This window comes from Podarcis tiliguerta (genome assembly GCF_965153285.1).
Source record: "Podarcis tiliguerta genome assembly, chromosome: 5".
Taxonomy (NCBI): Eukaryota; Metazoa; Chordata; class Lepidosauria; order Squamata; family Lacertidae; genus Podarcis; species Podarcis tiliguerta.
In genome coordinates this window covers 52,738,536-52,761,685 of record NC_139538.1, presented here as the reverse complement: position 1 = coordinate 52,761,685, position 23,150 = coordinate 52,738,536, and the positions used below count along the sequence as shown (strand labels likewise).

General features: G+C 41.8%; 1 long non-coding RNA gene across 3 annotated transcripts in view; it reads left to right on the top strand.

Moving 5' to 3' along the window:
* LOC310677209 overlaps nt 1-23,150 on the top strand; it is a 38,400-nt gene that overhangs the window by 8,538 nt on the left and 6,712 nt on the right. The window contains exons 1-2 of one of the 3 annotated variants that reach the window (XR_014510988.1): nt 19,288-19,393; nt 20,731-20,886. The exons of 1 other annotated variant lie outside the window; for it this stretch is intronic. This is a non-coding gene — a long non-coding RNA (uncharacterized lncRNA). Of the gene's footprint in view, nt 1-19,287; nt 19,394-20,730; nt 20,887-23,150 lie in introns of those variants that run through there. One more of the 3 variants, XR_014510987.1, reaches the window with a different exon arrangement.

The window sequence follows — 23,150 nt, the reverse complement described above, 5'->3', positions numbered from 1 at the left end:
CATCATGGCTAGTAGCCACTGACAAGAGTTACTCTCCATTAATTTGTCCAACCAAGCTTGTGGCCTTTGATATATCCTGTGGTAGCAATTCCATACAGGGCTGTCTTTTCCATTTGGCTGAGTGGCGCCATGCGTCATGGCGCCCGCCCAGCAGGGGCGCCCAGCAGCGGGTCCGCCGCCCTCAGGAGTCTCCTTGGGTCTCCTCAGAGGAGGAGGAGCGACACCGAAAGCCCCACAGAGCAGAGTCTGGCGCTGACCATAGGCAGGGAGAGGATGGGAAGAAGGCAGGCAAGCGGAGGAGGGACGGAAGGAGAGAAGCAAAAGCTCCCTCAACTCAGGATCCAAACCCTGGAACCTACAGTGTTAAAAAAAGTGATCCCTTGTGTGCTCCTGATTTTGTTCCGCCCCCGGTGCTTTGTCCCATTTCTGCCGCAGGAGCCACTGTGAAAGCCGCTATTCCCTGCGTCTATTCCCTGAGTGTAGTGGATTTCAAATTTCAATGTTTGCACCTTGTTTTAATGTCTCCCTTATTAAAGCAACGGATTAAGGTGTTAGGAGAACCTTAGAATGTGAGGGGGGGAAATACCATACAATGTATTATATCAAACTATTTAACATGAATAACGCAGGTATTCTGAATTTAAAAAGGAATCAACATTGTTAAAAACAAGGTGTTACATAATATGATAATTGTTGAAGTGTGGTGGACACATGGCTACCCTGAGATTAATCCCCACTGAGGCATAGATCTTACAAATAACAAGAGTTCAGGCAATAGCACTGCAGACTGCAATGGGTTGGAGGAGGAGAGGAAGAAGAACCTTCACGTGGAAAACTAGCACATAGCGTGTTCTCCCTAAAAGAGAGCACGTGTTGCGGTTGGGGGAACAGGCCACCTTGCCATGACTTGGCAGTTTTGAAAGGAACCCAGCCGGTAAATGGTTAAATTGGGTTGCTGGGGAGTATTGATTGTTGCCAATTTGGAGGAGGGGTCAGAGTCTATAAATACAGGGGACAGACGTTGGCACGGCCTCTTGGCCGTTTTGCAGCGGATCACCCGCCCTCCCTCCCTTTAATAGGGTGGTTTATGATAGCTTGACCTTGCTATGCCTGTCTAGGTGTCGCCCGCCTTGGTGCGGGGGCATGGTAGGAATTTTGCCATCTGGCTGATTGGCTGGTGCCATTTGGTTTTTGCCTACTGCGTAGCAAATCGTCACAACTTGTAAGGTTGGCGGTTAGGCATTGGTTAAATTGGTGCTTGGAGGGGTAAGTGCCTACCCCTCCAAATGATGTGGAAAGGGAATTCCGTTAAAGGAATCCAGGGGCTTGCCATTATTTTCGTCCTTGTCCCTGGCATCGGACTTGGGCCGTGCAAGCCCCACAGGAACATGAGGGTGAGAAGTGAGGGACTGATGCCCAGCTTCATTTTCTCACCCAATAATTGTTTCCCACGCTGGCTTCCGTTGGAGTCCGGAAGACCAGCTCTGTCCCTGAGGGCAAGGACAGATAGTCATAACCAATGCCTAAGCAACCACTCACATTTTTTGTATTTGAATAAAGTTGTGGCCAAAATTATGCCAAAAACCTAAACAAAAAATTGATGTGTGAAGTGTGAATTTTTTGGGGGGTGGCATTGTGGGACTCAACACGCAACAGAGAAGATATTAGGCTGACAAATATATTGAGGGATGGGGACAAATAGAGCAAATTCATGGACATGGGGGATGGGGAAACAAAGAGAAAACTGATTTTGTGCTTTTGCATTTTAAAGATGTAAATGTTTAAACTGTGCTTTAATACCACTGTTGCCTCCTAAGGAAAGTAAGGTGCGTTTGTAACTGCCCTGTCGTCCTGCATTCTCAGAGTGCCGCAGCCAGATGATGGCTCTGGGGACCCAACTGAAATAGCATCACTTCCACTGTTGACAACGTACTAAGTCATTTTAATGGGTAAAATAGGTCTTTCTCCCATGCTGAGGTCTCACTCTCTTCACCTCAGCCTCTGACTGGCACCTGACTTCATCAATTGGCCATTTTTCTTTGCAAACCACGCATGGAATGCTTACTCTGACTGCAGCATAAAACTTCCCAGAACAAAGTGACCAACAGTGTCAGCACGTTTTTTAATGAGCAAAGCCCCAGAGTCCCTTCTTTGAATAGTTTATGAGCAAGTCAGAGTTTCTAATAAATGATTATCCTTTAAAATACAAAAAGCCGCCCTGTGGTGTAGAAGTCAGGTTACACAGAACTACAAACACCTCAAAAATGGAAAATGTTTATTGCTCCAGAATATGTACCAGTGCAAATCTGTCAACAAAACATCTCCAGTTACTCATTTGCCTCAGTACTAACTCTCTCTCTCTCTCTCGACACACACACACACACACACACACACAAAGTGGTACCTCGGGTTACGAACTTAATTCGTTCCGTAGGTCCGTTCTTAACCTGAAACCATTCTTAACCTGAGGTGCACTTTCGCTAACAGGGCTTCCCGCCACCACCGCACAATTTCCATTCTCATCCTGGAGCAAAGTTCACAACCCAAGGTAACTACTTCCGGGTTAGTGGAGTTTGTAACCCGAAGCGTTTGTAACCCGAGGTACCACTGTGTGTGTGTGTGTGTGTGTGTGTGTGTGTGTGTGTGTGTAATATCTCAGCATATTTCAAGAATATCAACATATCAGGGTGGGGAATCAAAATGACAGCCACAAAAATCCACACAACCACAACTAGCTTTGCCACACTTTTTGAGAATTAGAGTTGTGCCATCATGCGGAGTCAGCATCAATCAGCTGATTGGTGCTGATGGCACTCCTTTAAAGGGGTCATTAGTTGACCAGCGCTGAAAACAAGCCCTTTTGGAGTTGTCACCTGATATCATAATGGCATGAGGTGATCAACAGGTAGGCAGCTCCACCCACCCATCAAAGTTGCCCCATGGAGGGGTAAGGATCTGGCATGTTGGCTGCATCCAGTTTCCTGCTCCTGAGGTAGAACGCAGCCATCATGGCTGGTAGTCATTGATAGCCATATGCTCCATAAATATCCTCTTAAATACCCTCCTTTATCTAACCCTCTTAAAAACTATAAGAATTTAAGTCTATATCCATTTTAAAAGTGAAACAAAAGATGTATTTGTTTTACTTCTTGAAAGAAAAATCAAGCATCTACTCAAGACTCCAAATGGGGACCTGCAATCTCAAACTCAAGTAGTTTTCAGGTGCCCATGTTTGGGTACATAGTAGGTAATGATTGCCCCCACTGTTCTACCAGCATACGTCTCCATGCATTGCTTATTGTATCATTAATTTGAGCTGAAGCATTTCTTTTTCCTTTTTCCTTTTGTGCTTTTTTCCCTTTTGAGGATTCCCCCCCCCCTTTCTTGAATAAATTTTCAATAAAAATCAATTAAAACTTTACCAAAACCCCAAAAAGCAAATATTGCACTTATAATACATTAATGCGTATTCATTTCCCCCAGTATTTACATAATGCCATTGCAGCAGAATTTGCTTCTCGTTATCACACTCGAGTGTTTTTGGCACGGACATCCAGCTCTGCCTATAGCTGTCTATCAAGATTTAATTCCCAGCAACTAATACTAATTTGGAGCACAATGAATGTGCCTATAGGTGCAAAGATGGGATATAAATAGACTTATAATAATAATAAAAAACCTAATTAGCTTCTCAAAACAAAAACCAACTATATCCTACACAGCTGAAAGTGGTGCTTTCATAAGTTGGAATTTTGCTTCAACCTGATTCCTGTAGGAACCTGCCTGAACATAAAAATGGATCCCTTTTAATAACTACTTTGTCTAGGTTTCCTGTCTCCTCTGTCATGAAATGACTAATTGCTAATTTCCAAACTTTTGAATGATTCCCAGTGCATCCCACTCACTAACTATGAGGCTGGTACACTACACATATACACTATGGGCTTCCAACAAACTCTTTACTCACTGTAAAAGACACCTGTGTTAGTTGTGGTTTCTCGTAATCCTGCAATTTCTTCTTTACATGTCATAGAACATTTCTTCTGTACAGTGGGACCCTTGTCAAAAAAACGTTTTTTTTAATCTCTAAGTATCTTCCGCTTCTTTATTGTCTACACCTGTACAGTTTGGAGCCCTCAGGAAAGAAATATGGAACCAGTGTAGTGCAGTGGTTAGTGTTGGACTAGACCTGGGTTCAGGGTTCAATTCTCCCCTCAGCCAAGAGCCAGTGCCATCATGAGGCCAACTAGGCAGCCGCCTAGGCTGCAGGCCTTAGAGGCATCTAAGTTGCCTTTAATGATTAGCCTAGGAATACATGACGTAATAATAAAGTGCCTCATATGATGCATAATTCCTTTACAACACCACATTCAAGGCACGAAAATAGGTCTTTGGGTGGATGGGTGGGTGTGTTTTTTTAAAATTGAAACACTTAAAAATATAAGTGTCCTAATCTTCTAGGCAATAAAATAATATCAGCTGGCATGCTTATGTCTGGTAATCAACCATAGGGATTTAACCTGATATTTACTCAAGAGGCAGTACAGATGTGGCATGGCTGTCTATAAAAAACAGCAGTGCAAATCTATAATATTTGTATAGACATTTGAGTCTTAAACTAAATTATCAGAGTGAATCATGCTAATGGCACATTAAGAAAAATAGATAAGTAACAGGACACAGAATGTTCCTTTAACTGTTTTGTTGTTGTTATTGTTTCAAGTGGCACCAAGTCAGGATTAATGAAAAGAAAGTTTAACCTTGTACTGCGCCAAAGGCAAAATGCTGAAGGGTGAAATTGTTCTCCTGTAGGAACTTGTGAGGATGTGGTGGGGGGGGGGGGAGAGAGAATTTCTTAATTTAATATGCAGAGTTTGCAGATGCTCCTGGCTATGCTGGAGAGCGTCAGTCAACCTTCCAAGACAGCTTGCTGTAAATTGTATAAATACCTCAGAACAAGAGGAAAGGTGTCTCCAGTCAGGCAGCGCCGGATGTGTTTATGAAACCCTGATTTCAAGAGACACATGTTTATTTGACCTGTTCAGCAAAATGGAAGAGGCATTGCTGGGACAAAAAGGAGGGAAGTTTCCATTACTATGATTGCTGAAATGTAGTGCAGTTTAGAGAACACATGTGCTTAACAGTGGGGCCTTCACAAATCTGTATAAAAACTGGATGGCGAAAAAAGGAGGCAAGGGAACTAGGAATGGATGAGCAGGACACCAGGATAAACTCTTAGCATATGTACATGACTGTGGTACTCTGAAATGGGAAGGGGAAAGATCTCCAGATGCTGTTCAATTCCCACCAGCCCCAGTTGTTGGCATCCATCTGTCTCAAGAGGCAATGGAGTGCTTCTCGTCCTGTTTGTGGCCTTCCCGGCCACATCACCATAGATCTGTAAAAGAACAAAAGCTAATGGTCCAAACTGTATTCCTGAGGCAAATCGATCTACGTACCAGCTCTGCTGAGTGAGATGCAATCCGGAACCTAGAGCACTGCATGAGGGGTCACAGATACCGTGTTGGGACTGGATACAAGGAGATCTAGAGTAAGGAGCTTGGCCTCAGCTAATGACAAGTGAAGTGAGTCCAGCAACCAACCATAGCCAAGAACCAGGAAAATACTCTGGTTCAAAGGTTTGGAAATGTTGTGTCAAGCTCTGCCTTTGTTGCCTGATGTGCTTGCTAGAGGAAGGTATATAAATATAATTTTCATCTAAAAGGCCACGTAGATTTTCCATACGGGGTCAGGGCTGATACAGCAGCAAGAGTATGGCTTACCTAATCCAATATAAAGCACAGTAAGCTACAGCCTATAAGTATCATGTTCATAATGTTAATAAGTTCACATGTCTCTCACCCCATAACATCCAGCAATAGCATATTTCAAGCAGACAATGGATAATGGAGATTTCCCTTTGAAAGGACTATCTAGCAGATGGATCCAACGGAAATAAGCCAGCTATGAAATCTTTGGCAAATTCCTCCAGACCACCATTTTCGTTTTCTAAAAATCTGAAACAGCTGGCAGTGGCAGCAGATAATATGCATTTGACATTTCATTAAAACTAAATTGGCAATTACAATAAGATAGTGCAGAAACTTGTTTTTCCCCCTCTTCCATGTGATATTTGAGCACTTCAAGTCCTCTGTGTTCCTTCAGTGGTTCTGAGAAACGATCAAGTTAAAGACTGTCTCGAAAAGAAGAGTTGACTTTGCATGAGCAAAGCAAATATCCGAAGCACGAAAGGTTAATATGTTCTTCTTGCGTGCAATGAATATTTATTCATTATCTCCAGAAGGTGTTTATATTCTGTGAGACTTGGTAAGGTGCCTTTATTTGCCATATGTCTCTTAAATGGAATGCTTAACCTGTATGATATTTAACACATTTGTCGGATGAAGGAAAATACACAGCGAGTTGTGTTTTTGAACAAACAACATTGCAGTTTTAAATATATTTTTTTATGTATAGCACAGCAGCTGGAAAATAGCAGCTGTGAGTTAGGGCATATCAACAGCCACTGCTTGCTAACTGTATGCCCTTTTGAGGGGCTCAGTCTCTAACCCTGTCAGAATGATCTATTGGGCTCGTCTAATAGACTCGCCATTTTTCCAGGGGGAGGAGACTTCAGAGACATAAACCACATTATAATTAAAGAATAGTGACATCTAATAATGAACTAATAAACCAACCAGTTTAATAACCTCAAGAGGAAGGAAGGAACTTGAACTAAATAGGAACCATTCATGAGGAATAAATACTTTTACCGGATATATTTTACTAGAAAAAACAGGAGTGTGTGCTTGAGGGAATATTTTAAAGTACATGATGTAAAACTATATTTAATAAAGTTCAGCCTAATCTTACCCAACAAAAAACAAAATCTGAGGTTGATTTCTTCCCACTGCTGGCGTGCATCCTTCAGTATGTGCCAGATTTCTAAAATTGCAAGGTATCTCAGGGAGGTGTCTTCCTATCCTCGTTTAATTTGCATGCTGCCTTTCCATAGTTTAAAACCATGCTCAAGGGAGCTTACAACATGAAAAGACTACATAATTACAAACATAACAAAAGCAGTAATAAACAATAAAACACATCAAAAAGTACACAACCATAATTGAACAGTTTCCACACAAGTCATTATAAGATCTAGAAATAAAGATACAAATAAATGACATCAACAACAACAACGCCCCCCTCCCAACCTCCTTAAAAACACCCCAGCCCAAGTATCTGTTCAGCAGCGTCAGCTTTTGTAGTTGGAGTCAATCAGGGCCCTGCCCTCTCAGGCCAGGTGGGAAAAGACCTCCAAGGCAGGGAGCAGGTCTTCCAGAACTCACAGCCAATCTAGTTTTCTAGGGCAAGAGAAGGGGTACCAGGTTTGGTGAGTGAGGCGAAGTGCACTATCCACCCAGGAGCAAGAGTTGGCCTTGGTATTATAAGTAGCTAAAGAACTAGGAGCAAGGAATGCTAGTGTGGCACTCCAGGCCTCTCTACCAGACCCTTGAGATTCTGACCAGGCCATGGCCCTCACTGGCCTTGTTACACACGCTCCTAGATTACCTTTGTGCAGAAAAATCAGACCTTTATGTGACTGCAATGAAGCCCACTGTAAAAGGACAAGGCTCACATCCATTACTGCCCCCATGTTGCTCTGTGCTCCGACCTCACATACTACTGGCAAGCTAACCATGGAAGAAGAAGAAGAAGAAGAAGAAGAAGAAGAAGAGGAGGAGGAGGAGGAGTTTGGATTTGATATGCCACTTTATCACTTCCTGAAGGAGTCTCAAAGCGGCTAACAATCTCCTTTCCCCTCCTCCCCAACAACAAACACTCTGTGAGGTGAGTGGGGCTGAGAGACTTCAAAGAAGTGTGACTGGCCCAAGGTCACCCAGCAGCTGCATGTGGAGGACCGGAGACGCGAACCCGGTTCCCCAGATTACGAGTCTACCACTCTTAACCACTACACCACACTGGGTCTCACTGGCTCAGTGGAAGATTGTCTATGAGGAAATACAGACTTTGGTTGCATAAATGCATCCCAGTGCTCAGGTATTCCATTTGTCCAGCTTTAGCAAAAGGGATTTTAAAAAGAAAATATATATGTGTTTACAGTGTTTTTTTCTGGGGGGGGTACGCAGGGGTACACATACCCCTAAACATTTTGTGAATCTAAGTTTGGCCTCATTGAGGGGCAGTATTTCAATATGAGTAGGAAAAAGAGTACCCCTAAACATTTTTTTTAGAAGAAAAGCACTATGTATATATCATAACACTGAACTGAACTACAGGCAGTAATATATGTTGAGAGTTTCATGACTACAGGAAGATTAAAGAAGCCAGCACAAATAGACTAGGTTTTCTTTTTTAATAACTGCTCTAGACAGAAGCGCTGTCTTGCCAGCCCCAGCCCAGGAAGAAAACAAACTGCTCGGTCAGCAATGTGGTACAACAACAACAACAACAACAAAAACCAGCGCCATTTTCGGATGTATCAACAGCAGCATCATTTCCTGGAAAATTATATTATTTGCTCTGTCCATCCATCAGGAAAGGACTTTGTCAAGCTGGAAAATTTCAGGGGAGAAAATAAAAAGATTTTCATAGGCCAGAAGACAAATCCCATGAGAACAGGTTGAAGGAACGGATTACACTAAGTGTAAAGAAGATTAATTAGGAGTATATGTTGACAGTTTAAAATATATAAAGTACAGTTACTCCTTTCCAAGAAGTTCCTCCTTAACTACTGTTTTGGTTCTGCTTGCACAACATTTTGTTTTGGAAAAAAATTATAGGAGAAAAAACATTTGGATATACATTTGAAAAACTTAACACGGATTCTTTCCTCTCAATCACTTGCTACCACTTGGAGTAGTTTTAAGACTGCAAGCTAAGCTTTCAGAACGTGAAGATTTGGAGTCTTCAAATATTAATCTGTTATTGCCCCAATGGAAGGATTACTTCAGTATAAATTACCACCTACCCATATGCTGAAGTAAGTTGAAGCTGCAGTTGTTCATTAACCCAAACTACACAACTGAAAAAACGAACAGCTTCACCCCAAACCTACTGCTCCAAACTAGAAGCTCTTGATTGTTTGAGAAAGAAGAATAAAATGGCCATGTTCCTTGTTTTAAACCAAAGAAATTCCATGCAGTCTTTACAAACAAGTTTACAAGAGTTACTGCAGAGAGTCAGATTCCCAGCATAGCCCACAGACTCCAAAAATGTTGTTTCCTCAAGTTGAATTAATCACTGGAAGAAATCCATCAAAACTGGAACAAGACGCACAGCTTCGTCATTCTTCTGAGATCTTGTGTGTGTGTGCGATTAACCTGCCTCACCCACCGTACTAGTTTATTATATTTTCTCTTCAGGAAAAGTCAAGATGAATCTGCAAGTCTATAATTCTTCGTACATATGAAGTCCTGGTGGCTCTGGATATGAGTAATGGGATACAGCAGCTTTCGCCTCTTGAGTCAGTGCCTCAAATGTAGTCTACATTGGTTATGCATGAAAATCATTATTTTTTAAAATGCCCATTCTGAAGTAGTGTGGAGGCCTCTGTTCCACTGCTAGAGTGGGGGTGTGGAAACCTGTGTCTAACTGGCATTGATAGATTTTCCAGAGGTCTGAAGGCATTAGGGAAATAGAATTTTCTCTCCCCCCCCCCAAGAGGGCCAAGGGGTCTTGGAATGGCATATGAGGAGAAACCTCTTACTTCCTACTGACTATTCCTCAGTAACAAACCTTAATCCCTAGGGCTAGGTTATCGTGATACATTTCCAAAAGTAATGTGTTTGGTTCAGAACTTAAGCCCTCACATTTCTGGATTCTCTCCTAGAGAAAAATGAAAAGAAAAGAAACATATTAAAGGCAGCTATGGGCCATTTAGTTCCTCCAAATAACAACCGCTGCTTTATTGGCAAGATTATAAAGCTACGGTGGGCTTCGGATCTCACAAAATTGAACTGTCAGCATCCGTTCAGTGTAAAGTCCACTCTGGCTAGAGCTGCTTTGCACTGACAAACCTTTGATTCTAAGCTCTTGGGGCAGCGAGCTGTTATTTCTGCTCAGGCTGTGTGTATTCACTGTGCTGCATAAATATAATAACTTTAAAATAACAACTGATCTTTCCCAGGCATTCCTGCAACAATCTCAGCTCAGCACCCAGCACTAATTGCTGTGCTTTTTGCTGTGTATTATACTTGTGTTTATTTAATAGGGTTTGTATTTAGGATGTGTTTCACACGCTGCAGTTTAGCGTGCATTCCATGCACTGTGTGTCCTATTTTTGAAAAAAGCACTGTACATATCTCAACCCTGCTTCAGACCCATCACCTCCCCTTCCCCAAGGTTTTAAAGGGCTTTCCCCCCACTTAGCTGTGATTCCTGCATCGCAGGAGCTAGAGTAGATGACTCGTGGGGTCCCTTCCAGCCCTACAATTCTATGAGTCTACAAACTAGTTTCCACGTGGGAAAAAAAGAGAAGTTAAAACTGATTAAACTCACATTTAAGCCCACCTGTGTATAGATGAAGGCAGATGTGAATACACAGTAGCACCTCTCTTTTTTTGCAGGGGTGGTTTCCCATGACAGTGATGTATCAGTGGGTTTGTACAGCAGCAGAACATCCCATTTACTTCTAGAGCTGATCAGTCACCTTCATCTTAAGAGAGCCAGTATGACATAGTGATTAGATTGTCAGACTAGGAATTGGAAGACCAAGGTCCAAATACCCATTTGGCCACGAAGCTCACTGGGCGGCCAATCAGTGCCTCGGAGCCCAACCTGCCTCACAGGGCTGTTGTGGGGAGAGGGAGAACTATGTACATCACTCTGGGCTTCTTGGGCTATCAAGGCAATTAATTAACATTTTCTTCTGCTTTACCAATGTGGAAATGGCAGTCCTTCAGGTTAGCTATAGATTGTGGTGTTTCGTGGAAGTACAGTGGTACCTTGGGTTACAGACGCTTCAGGTTACAGACTCCGCTAACCCAGAAATAGTACCTCGGGTTAAGAACTTTGCTTCAGGATGAGAACAGAAATGGCACGGTGGCATGGCAGCGGCAGGAGGCCCCATTAGCTAAAGTGGTACCTCAGGTTAAGAACAGTTTCAGGTTACCTCCAGAATGAATTAAGTTCTTAACCCAAGGTACCACTGTATCAGGAAGATTCAGGATCAACTGCGTAAAAAGCCACTGTAACACAGAAACCTTTAATTCTGTTAATTTCTGTGAGGGGACTGGAGGGTTTTTTGGTTGTTAACCCCCCCCCCCCCCGATTGTTATCACCTTGCAAGGCTCAGTTTAATCCAGGGTTCTGCCCTCAGACCTGGGACGAAGGAAACAATAATAAAGAGAAGAGAGAGGGTTTGAACATGTACAGAGTGCCTGTATACACCCCAAGTGGGAGCAAAGGGCTTCACAGAAAGAAGAGAAGACTTCAAAGCAGGTTTGGATTCTGCTGTGTCTCATGAGATGTTCAGCTCTGGTGGCATGCAATGGGGAGCGGTGTGATGTTGATATGAATTCAAAAGAGTGCATGGGGGGAGCAGTTTTGCTGTAACTTAAATCCACAGAGAGGGCTGTCCAAGTTTAGTGAGTGATGGTTCCGTGGAAAGAAATGGCTTGTTAGAAAGAATTAATTGGTATGTGTTAACAATTGGCATAGCAGGGAGGGGATGTTAATCGCCAGCCAATACTCATCCGTTTACTTTGGCACCGGGAGCATGTCGCATTTTGCTTCTGCCATTTCTGGAAACAATAACTCCGGGCTCTGTTGCCAAACAGATGAACAAGGCAGAGATTTAAGGTATTACGTTTCGCCACTGTGTGTAGCTGTGTATTAGGTTTTTAGGCATGAGACACCAAAGATAACACGAGACGGTAAGCGCAGCACAAGGCAAACCTCCAGTTGCTTCCGTACCGTCGACTTTAATCCTGTTAGCATATTGTGACATAAACGTTTGCAAGACCCAGCCTGACACCTGGCAACGGGATGCTTTAATTGCTATTCAACTCGATGCTTCCACTGGGATAGCTGTGGTTACTCAGAGCAAACGCACTTCGTAAATCTGATGACTGAATAACAAAGAGAACGTATTCCTCTTCAGCCATAAATTGCAGTCGTTAGGTGGTAAATATATCTGCATTGTTTTTAACATTCTCCCACATAAGAGAAGAAGTCTAGTGTCATTACAAGGGGCTGAGAGGATTTCCGCTGTTCCTTTTCTTTATCATTTCTCTAGCTTGCCTTACCCTGCTTTCTATGCCTCCTGAATTCCTATGTAAATCAGGAGAATTTCTGAAATAATTCCAGAACTGGAGCATGTGCTGTTTCAACAAGCAGCAGGTGGTCTCCTAACACACACATTAGAAGGGGTGACTCATTACAATGTTTAAAAAATTACTTCTTTTCGCATAAGATTTAAGGAGACTCTTTGTTGTACTCCATGTATAGGAGCCTTAAAGGTAAAGGACCCCTGACAGTTAAGTCCAGTCGCAGATGACTCTGGGGTTGTGGCGCTCATCTTGCTTTACAGGCCAAGGGAGCTGGCATTTGTCTGCAGACAGTTTTTTCAGGTCATGTGGCCAGCATGACTAAGCCGCTTCTGGTGCAATGGAACACCGAAACCAGAGCAGTGCATGGAAACACCGTTTACCTTCCTGCTGGAGCGGTACCCATTTATCTACTAGCACTTTTTGGCATGCTTTTGAAATGCTAGGTTGGCAGGAGCTAGCACCGAGCAACGGGAGCTCACCCCGTCACGGGGATTCAAACTGCCAACCTTCTGATCGGCAAGCCCAAGAGGCTCAGTGGTTTAGATCACAGCGCTACCCACATCCTAATAAGAGCCTTAAAGGTAAAGGTACCCCTGCCCATACGGGCCAGTCTTGACAGACTCTAGGGTTGTGCGCCCATCTCACTCAAGAGGCTGGGGGCCAGCGCTGTCCGGAGACACTTCCGGGTCACATGGCCAGCGTGACATCACTGCTCTGGCGAGCCAGAGCCGCACACAGAAACGCCGTTTACCTTCCCGCTAGTAAGCGGTCCCTATTTATCTACTTGCACCCGAGGGTGCTTTCGAACTGCTAGGTTGGCAGGCGCTGGGACCGAACAACGGGAGCGCACCCTGCCGTGGGGATTCGAACCGCTGACCTTTCGATCGGCAAGCCCTAGGCGCTGAGGCTTTTACCCACAGCGCCACCCGCGTCCCAAATAGGAGCCTTATGTATGCACAAAAGACATGGTCTCTTTTGGTGATGGCACCCTAATCAAGGAATCCCCTCCCCCCCCCAAAAAAAAGCAATATTTGGGGCAGACACTATTTTTTCAGCACCCAGTCAAAACCTGGGTGTTTTAGATTATAATAATTATTTTATTATTTATACCCTGCCCATCTGGCTGGCTTGCCCCAGATTGTACTATTTTCAACTGGTTAAGGGGTTTTGTTCCTCTTCATTTTATTGCATTGTTGTTTTGTATTTAGAATGCGTTTGTAATTTTGAACTCATTCGTATTCAGCCCTGAGATCTATTTGTAAAGGTTGGTTTATACAGTTAAATAAAGAGGGTTCATTAAAAAATATCAAGAGTATAAAGATGTCTTAATCTGGTGCTTAAAACAACAACAGTGCAGGCATCAGATGAATTTCCCTGGGGAGGCAATTCTCTAAATATTGAAAAAGCTCATTTGATGTCCTCCTGTACACTGGCAAAGTACCACACAAAAAGAATCCTGTTGCGAGTGAAGATTTGATCCCATTTATTGCTTTTCTTCTGTGTGCCTGCCAATGCACATATGCTCATTGATAGCACAGACATATAAAATTTTCCCAGAATGCACATAGAACTTCACTTGCTTCATATAAATAATAAATAGAAGCAATTGCTGAGAGATAAGAATTGGTAAGTAGCTTCTGCTCATCTAAATCTGATGAACCTCAGTAGTCTAGCACTGTAGTGTAGAAACTAGAATTATTGTTGCCAATATTAGTTTATACAATGCTTTGATAGCCTAGTCCCAAGCAGGCTTCCTTGCCTCCATGTTGCTGTGCAGCCTGGATGTACAGTGGGCTTGCTTGCGTGTTAGTTAGCTTTTCCCTTCCCAGTAATGCATCCACTGCTGAAATCATGGCCAACATTCACCCCTTCTCGTCTCATTAGAAACAATCATGTGCTAGCTTAGAGTGAAACACCTATTTGGTAATGTTAAGGATAATGTTCTTCAGTACAGAAAAGAGTGGCTATGCCAGCAGTAAGCATCTTGTTTTGGCCTTTGCCAAACCCATGCTTACTCCAGAACCTGCAATTTACAGGAAAAGTCCCACTAAGGACTCTTTATATCATAAAAGGCATGATAGTGGTCCAAAACTCTACACTTCACATTGGTATTTATTCCAATCATGGCTTTCATGTGTTGTAGCTGTTCTGCTTTTATAAGGATTAATTAACTAGTCTGGTATTTTTATAAGGGGCTGATATCACAGACGTACATGTGTTTGGTAAAAGGAAGCTTCAGTGTCTTCAAACTATGGAAGTACTATGGGATCCTAAACCATTGTTGCGAAGCAGCTTGCTCCAACTTCTTTGGGATTTTTCCACGTGAGCCTGAATGTTAAGACGCCCATGGAGAACTGGCTGTACCTTCTCCTTTTTATTTCCCCCCCTGGAACTGTGGTTTCGACATTTTCTACAACAGCCATTCGGTGTTTACTGCTGTTCCACTGGCCATGGCTGGAGGAGTTATGAGACAGGGTGATGTCATCAAGTAAAATGTGGCAAAGGAGGAGGCCAAAATATCGCCTAATCAACATGTATTGTTGTAATGTTTAACTGGTCTGAACAGCTCCTACCTTATGCCAATGTTTCACACCCACTTTCCTTTACAAGGAGCCTGTGAAAAGTGATGTGAAGGGAAGAGAAAGATTATGAGAGGCCCTTAGGTGCAGCAGGGTTTTTTTGGAGTTAAGAGGAAAAGCCTCCACCAGAAATGGTGCAAATAAAGAAAACTTTCTTTTTGTGGCAACTTGTGGGAGGCTTGTCTTATTAATTAGCTCTGACCAACGGAGAGTTAACTCATCCAGTCTTAAGACAGATGTAGGAGAAGAAAGTAGAGGTCCAAGCACAATGTCTCAATGCATATTGGGATTTAATGACAAGAAACATAAATTGCCCAGAATGAAGAGTGCAGAGACAAACGCTTCTATAAAGGTTTCATTTAAATATAACTTGAGGATCTGTGTCAATATCACAACTACCAAGTGTGCAGGTGTAACCTATGCACACAGTGAGAAAATGTGTCGTGTCCGCTGCCAAGGACCAAACAACCTCAGGTGTGTATTTTGTGGTTTGAAAATAAAATCATACAAATGCCCCTTTTTTGAAGGTGAAATATGCATGTCTGGACCCTAATGAGTGTTTCCATTTCCAGATGCATGATGTGGCCAACATTGCCCTCTGCAAGACCTGTGAGGACACTATCATGTTGCAAAACACAAATCGGCCACAGTTCAATAGCACTTATGTCTCAGTAGACACATAAAGGATTTGCACTGACTGCCATATATGAACTCGGAGACATATGGAATTGTAGTAATTTGAGAACTCTGCTGGATTAAACCGGAGGTTTATCTAATCCAGCATTCTGTGGCACTCTGGCTCCCCATGGGAAGCCTACAGGTAGGACATGAGTTCAATAGCAACCTCCTGTTTGTGAACCCCAGCAACTAGTATTCCAAGTCATACCACCTCTGAGAGCCAGTGTGGTGTAGTGGTTTGAATGCTGGACTAGGACCTGGGAGACCAGAGTTCAAATCCCACTAAACTCAATGAGTGACTTGAGCCAGACATAGTCTCTCACTGAGCAGCTAAAAGTCTTTGCAATAGAAGATCCGTTTAGTTGGGTACCAACCCATCACTACAATTTACGCTAGCGAATTCCATAGTTTAGCTATGTATGTACAGTAGAAGTATTGTATTGCCTAGCTTTATTGGATGACCTCAGATTCCAGTATTATGAGCTAGGGCTCTTAAGAGCTATTTTATATTTTCCTTCATGGAACTCACATTGATGTAGGAAATGGCACGAAAGCTGTGTGTGGATTGCCATGTTCCTTCATGAAATTCATTGTATGTACCCAAAGTATGTACACCATTGCATGTACACTGTCAAACAACCTCTCCCACTCAACTTACACAATCAAAATGGCACACGTTAAGTTTTCAAACCATTTTTGACCACTATACTTCCAAAGCGAATTTTCGAAGATTCAGGATTCTGAAACCTCCTGAGTCATCCAGTTTTCTACTTCAGAAGGAATGCCTTTCTACATCTGTTCTAACAACATGGCTCTCCAATTTGAGCTGCTTCCATTTTGTTTAATTTCTCCCCCGTCTTGCTTAGTAATCCCAGTTTTTCTGCATCTGACTCCCCTTTATGCCATAACAGCACACCAGGTACTTTCTTTCATAATGAGTTAAAATAACCATTACCTCTGGTCAGGTTGATACAAGCATAAAGACTATGGCTATGACCTAGTCATTTACACTACCCCAATTACTGGTGCTTATGTGAGCCAACAATATGCATTTATAGGGTGCTAACATGTTGGTTAGATTTGATTGTGCAAGAGTGTTTTGTTCTCCACTAGCATGCGTTTTGGTTTTTGAAAAACAAACGAGAACATGGACATGATATACTAAAACTATAAAACTCTTATTTTAAAAGACAGATGAGAAATAATGGTTGTTTGTTATAACTTATATAGTGCTTGAGAAGTATTGCTGTATTGGCGTAGATTAGCCAGAGGTCTGAGTCTAACATAGTGAAATGTTCTCATTTTTATGCATAGCTCAATCATACAAGCTTTGGATTTTAAAGAACCACAGTTGTGAGCTCATGCAGTTTGGGAGATGTGTCTGAACCAAGTGCATTTTGATTTCCTCCACGTTCCTGTGGCTGCTTTTATACCAATCCACCTGGTCTAGTGCTAGAAACAAGAGTTTGAATTATTTACCTTTTTCTCAACTGCCTAACCATACTGATGTTAAGTATGCATCGAATTATAGTTATAGAGGCAGGTGCATTGCCAGCAACTGAACAGTGAGGCTTCTCTTCAATAGAGCAGACTGTAAAGAAGAGAGGCAAGAAATATCAATTTTATTCTGTTCTGCTTTAAGAGAAATGCATCGCCTTTGAGAAGTCAATCCTGTAGCATTTGGCATTGCCTGCTCTACCACCTGCCTTTCTGTTTGTTTCTCTCTCTCGCTCACTCACTCTCTCTGTGTGCAACCAGAACATTAAACAAGAACCAGCTTGCTTGACCTAATTAGGCTTATAAAATGGAAGGACGCCATTCTGCATCTCATTATAGCCTTCATAGTACAGAAGATAAAAGACAGATGAAGGAAACTTTCTTAAACATATTGTTTATGTTCTCAAAAAAGTGTAGATAACTTCTATCTGGAGGGATTTCAAGGCCCCAAGAGGCTATGAAAATGAATTGTTTTCAACATAAGCAACGCACATCTTTGCGGGCCCATGCTCAGCAGGCTGGGGGGCACTGGGGGGGTGTAGAAGCAGCAAAATGGCTTGGAATCAAAATGGCCACAGCTTTATTGATTACAGATATAATCAATCTGTAATCAATTTGGCATAGGCATTGGATATGTATCCTGAATGAGCCAACCTGGTTGCTGGCTGATAACACCTTTAGGGTTGATCCTAGGTTAGGCAAATCAAATCGGGCGATCCCTCCAGGTTACCATTTTGGGGTGTTCTCTGGCCTGTTAGACCCAGTCTTACCAAATGCATCAGTTCCATTTTGGAGACTTGGCAAGGTAATCTGGAATGCCAATTCTGTGAGGCCATTCAGGTAAGATTTTCAGAAGCATCCCTGGTGACATAACATCCCAGCTCACAGGACTGAATATCAAAGTTCCACTATGAGGGCACATTCATAATGGTTCGAAGCCACAGTAATGGACTGGGCCTTTTTACACAATGAAAGAGAGATTATCCATGTCATGACATGATAAGAACACAGGAAGCTTCTTTACACTGAGCCAGAGCACTAGTCCTTCCAGCTCAATATTATTTACACTGATGGCTCTCCAGGGTTTCAGATAGGAGACATTTGCATCCAACATGCAAGGCAGATGCTCTACCACTGAGCTACAGACCTCCCTGTGTTTTTGCATAGCAGAAGAACATCCAGCCAGAAAGCAGCAACAACAATAATAACAGTGGCGACCATATTCAGGATCACTGAAGAAGCATTTGTTTGTTTCATTCTTTATAATCTGAAAATTATGAGTGAGTTTATTTTAATATATTTTAAACAATTATATAAAAGGCATTCAGATCCATCTCGGCTGCAATTAGAAATGCAAACAGAAACCAGAAAATCTTCATCAGGAAATCATGGGATGTTGGCAAAATCTTATGCCTTTTAAGGCATAAAGAAAAATTGTATGCAGTATTTAACAATAAAAAGCAATGCATATGTTATACCCACACACAATATTATAATGTTTGCTGCAACAGTATCATCATCATCTGTGATCTGTGCTGTATTATACCACTTTGAATTATAGAACTGATCTTAACAGGCTGGAAAGCTTTATATTGTATGTTGTAATTGATTTCGGCTACTTAAATGAATCTTCAATGCACATGGTATCCTAACTATATAGATGTCCTAATATTTCTTTGATAAATGCATTCACCACTACCTGAGAAACTAGTGAACTATGAATAAATGTCACAGTTTCCACAGCTGCCCCTCGCCCCTTTTTTAATTGGACCACATATTGGAGGTCAACACATTCCGCATAATTAGCTCTCAAATAAATGATTTGGAGGTTTTCCTCTGAAGAAATTTGCCGTATGTCCTCCTTAATTTAGCTTTTGACAGGCAGGTGAAGAAACAGTGTTTTGTGCATAATTTCAGGGGTACAGGACCACACTCCTTACATTTCCATCCATAAACATCTTACCTCATTTCTGGTGTGTGATGACACAAGTCTATACCAAATGTTATGCGGTGCTGTGTGGCTACCCGTTCAGGCAAATGAAAGGTGCCCTTCATAACCAAAAGCTCTGGACTTTATAGTGGTCCATTCGCTCACCTTTTAAGAGATTTCAGAGAGAACACTCAAGTCATTGTTCAGACGTATTTGCAGAAGGAGAAGGAAAAAAAGAGACCAGGTTAAAGTTGGATTGGTTTTCCCCCTAAAGTTTGAAGGACTGCTGCAGATTTGCAAGACAGCTTAACGGTGGCAATTAAACACTTTCTGGGGGCACCTGTTTTTCCACATGGGTGTGTGGTCAGCGCCCACCACCTTCGTTTGCATGCCAAAAATGGGTCAAAGAAGTTTGCAAGGTAATGCAATTAATTAATTTATGTCTCATTTTCATGTCCAGCCATATGGCAGAATTATCCCTCAGAGTGACTTACCATATACAGTATATTGCAAGTTGCTCTGAGGGATCATTTTGGTTCATATATATGAACCATATATATAATCATTGCTTTAAAAAAGAACTATAGGAAAATCAGAATAAAACATAAACTAGTAAAGTTTGTGGTCAGAAGAGAAAATAATACGAATTTATAATGGATATACTGACTCATTATACTACCGACTGACTTATTTTGTATGATATTTTGCCTAATATAAGCATTTTTGCAAGCAATGTTCCTGAACGGAATGCATTTTTATACTTTATTTTCAGGCACATAGACATTTTTGTATTCTTTGATGGGAGAACAGTATTGCAAAATTCAGAGAAGTACAGATTTCAGGGGGGAGTTTGTTTCACTTTGTGTATTGCTTCAGAACATGTGGATCTGGAAGGTTTGGATTAAAATACAAGCCAAACCAATTTCTCATCCATTCCTGGTAGCAGGCACCTATTAATAAGAATAACTTTAAAATATAGGGTAAATGGAAACTCTGTGAGACACAGTGCATTGTGATTTGCACTCATGGCCTTGTGTTGTTGTTGTTACTGAAACAATAATCAATAATTGGTTAAATCAGTTGTTGCTTTAAGATCACAACAAAAGACTTTTTATGAAGGCAGATAATAACTTCAGCATACATTGGTTCTATTTGTTCTTGTTGCTGGACAAGTCATTCAGAACCTGGTTTACTGGGGGATGACAAGTCTTACACAAAAGTTCTTTTCAGTCAGTGCAATGAAAATAGACTAAAGCTGTCCACAAAAGGCATGCTGATTGACACAGCAATGAAGGCCTACTGTAAGGAACAAGCCTTGAAAGATGCAGCTTCAGATTCTACAAATGGCCACCCAACTCCAGCTACACCTTGAAGACACACACATTGTTTATTTTTGTCTGGGATTTGCACTATGATTGATGCATGCTCAGAACAGAAGGTCTGTATTATTGACTGAGCAAAGAAAACAGTGCAAAGCATTAAGAACATCTGAAGCTGAAAGCAAGGATTAGTTAGCTAACTAACAAGGAAGGCCTATCTTCTGAATACATTTTCAGACCAGGCTCGAAAAAAATTCAGGCGGCCTATGGATGGCCCAAACCTGAGACCTCAGTCAAATGACTGCATTTGTTTTTCCAGCTTGGGTATGGGCAATCCTCAAATCCTTTGTATCGTTTTTGTGTGTGACAGCACACAATGTATGATATTATTTATATGGAGGGGTACTTCCTAATCCACCTCTCATCATTCTCATCAGCTTGGGGGTTGGAGAGAGAAGCATCCCTTGTGATTCCAGACACTGGACAGCGGTGGAGGCATGCAGCTAACGACAGCTCCCTTGGCACACCTCCAGGTGCCCAGATGAAAAAAAGCATGTATCAGTTACTATTCCAATCAGTCGATTAAAGCCAGGGTGAGTTCACCCTCAGGGGAAACTGGGAAATATACTCCCTTTTGTCTGAACTTCTTATGATACCTGCCCAGATTGATTTTACCAATCCTGTTTGTTGCAGTTCCTTGAGTTTGGTAATTTAATAAAGCTCTGGCTTTTCATGTCTTCCTTCCTGGGTGTGGGGCAATCTGATACTCCCTGCTCTAAACAACAGAGCTGTTTAGAATGCTGAAACTTACGACAAAAAGGGTGGGGAAATTGTGACGTACTCTGTAGAGAAACACTTGGGAAAGTGCAGGAAATTTATGAAGAATTTAGAAGGGAAAATGGAATCTGGGAAGCCACTGTAATTAATGCACAGAATAATTTTGGAATTGACTTGGAAGATGCTGACTTGTCTGAATCAGCCCAACCCTTACTATGAATATTATGCCATACATGATGCATGCATGTTTACAAAAGAATGAGAACTTTTCCAAAGCTATTTACTGAATTTCTGGAATTGTTGAGATGTTCAGTGGAAGCACATGCATACACACAAACAATGGCATATGGGACTAGTTTTGACAGCAAATCCCCTTAGCTTTTGCTGATGACCAATATTTGATATTTACTAATGATACTATGGAATTAGAGAGTGAAAAGGAATAGCCAGAGCAAAATCATGTGAAATTAGACAGGAAATGAGTATCTCAAAAATGAAATGGATGTATAATTAAGAATCCCCAGGATGCTCTGTAAAAAAATCAGTGAAGAAATGGAAGAATCTGAGGGTACACATACATTAATCAACAAATGACTAAACCAACATTTTATGATGTGAATGCAGTGTAAGTAGGCCAACTTTAGCAGGATAAAATTATCATTAGTTGAGGGATTGCTATTAAAGAGTAGAAGATGACTCACCACTTATCCAATATGGCTACTGTTATCCACATCAAATAATATGATGGGCAACCTGTGGCCTATTCGATGTTGTTGGAAGGGAGCCTGTGAGCCTGCATGGGATGATATTTGTAGATCTGAAAGGCCACAAGTTCCCCATCACCGGTGCAAAGTGCTGGCCAACAACATTATGCATGCATGCACTTAGCCACTACACTACTGCAGGTTGAAACTGCTCAGGCCACTGGAAACAGGAATGCTTTTTATATGGGAATGGGGCTAGTCAGAAATTCTTGAGATCCAGACCATGACTCTGAATGAAGATGAAATTCCAGTACCCATGATCCAAAGGCCAAGGGCTCCATTAAATGTAATCTAGCCCATATTTTAACCAAGGCCAATCTCTAGATATAGATTCAAAACAAAACACTCTCTCCCTGCATTGTGCTGCTCTACACCTTTTGCCTCAAGGCAATGAGTTATCTAGTCTGACTTTCGTAATATTTTGGCATTGTCCTCCCACAAGCTGATTTAGTACTTGGAGACGTTAATAATTAAACTGTTGGTTCTATATTAACTGAGGCCCTTGGCTTGGTCTTTCGGCTTTATTAAATGCCTCCTTCTTTGAACAGCCACATAAAAGTGATATATGGCCTCTCTTTACAAGCCAGCCACCTAGTAGCATTATGCTTTATATTACTTTGGCAACGCAAAACCCTCCCTGGTTAAATATAGAAGCATAACACAGATAAGACTAAGTAAGATGGCTTCTATGAAATCACCCAGCCTGGACTCTGTTAAGATAAGCAGGCTGAGGGAATAAGGGGGAAAGAATGTCGTGCCAAACAGTTCTGTCTTCCCCACCTTATGAAGAACAGAATAGGAAACATGAAAACAAATGGAGCTGAGGCCAAAGATATAAGTGGTCAGGTCTAGTCATGATAACACAACGAGAAGCTGTTGGCATTCGCTGGAGAAGTTTAATGGGGCTGTGAACTGTTACCTTGGCATGGGCTGTACTTTTAAAGACTCTTCTGTCAAGAAATGAAGCAATTGCGCTCTCTCTGTCTCTCTCACTTTTATAATGTATCCCTGGAAGATTCTTTTCAAAGAAAACTAGCTGGAAATTTGCATGATGGCTTTGGGAAGCTATCATATATTTCCAGTATATGTGTGTGTTGCATGAAATAAATGTTTAAAGTTAGTTGGAGATTGGGGCGGGAAATAATATCTCAGTGCCATTATTACTATATCTTATGGTGAAATCTTATGGTGAAGAGCAGATAAAAATGAATATACAGCATATACAAAAACATAATAAAACATCAAACATAAAAAAAAAACTTCCCTCTACATCTTCATCATCTTGGGGAAACGTATGGGCTTTTTTGCAAACTCAA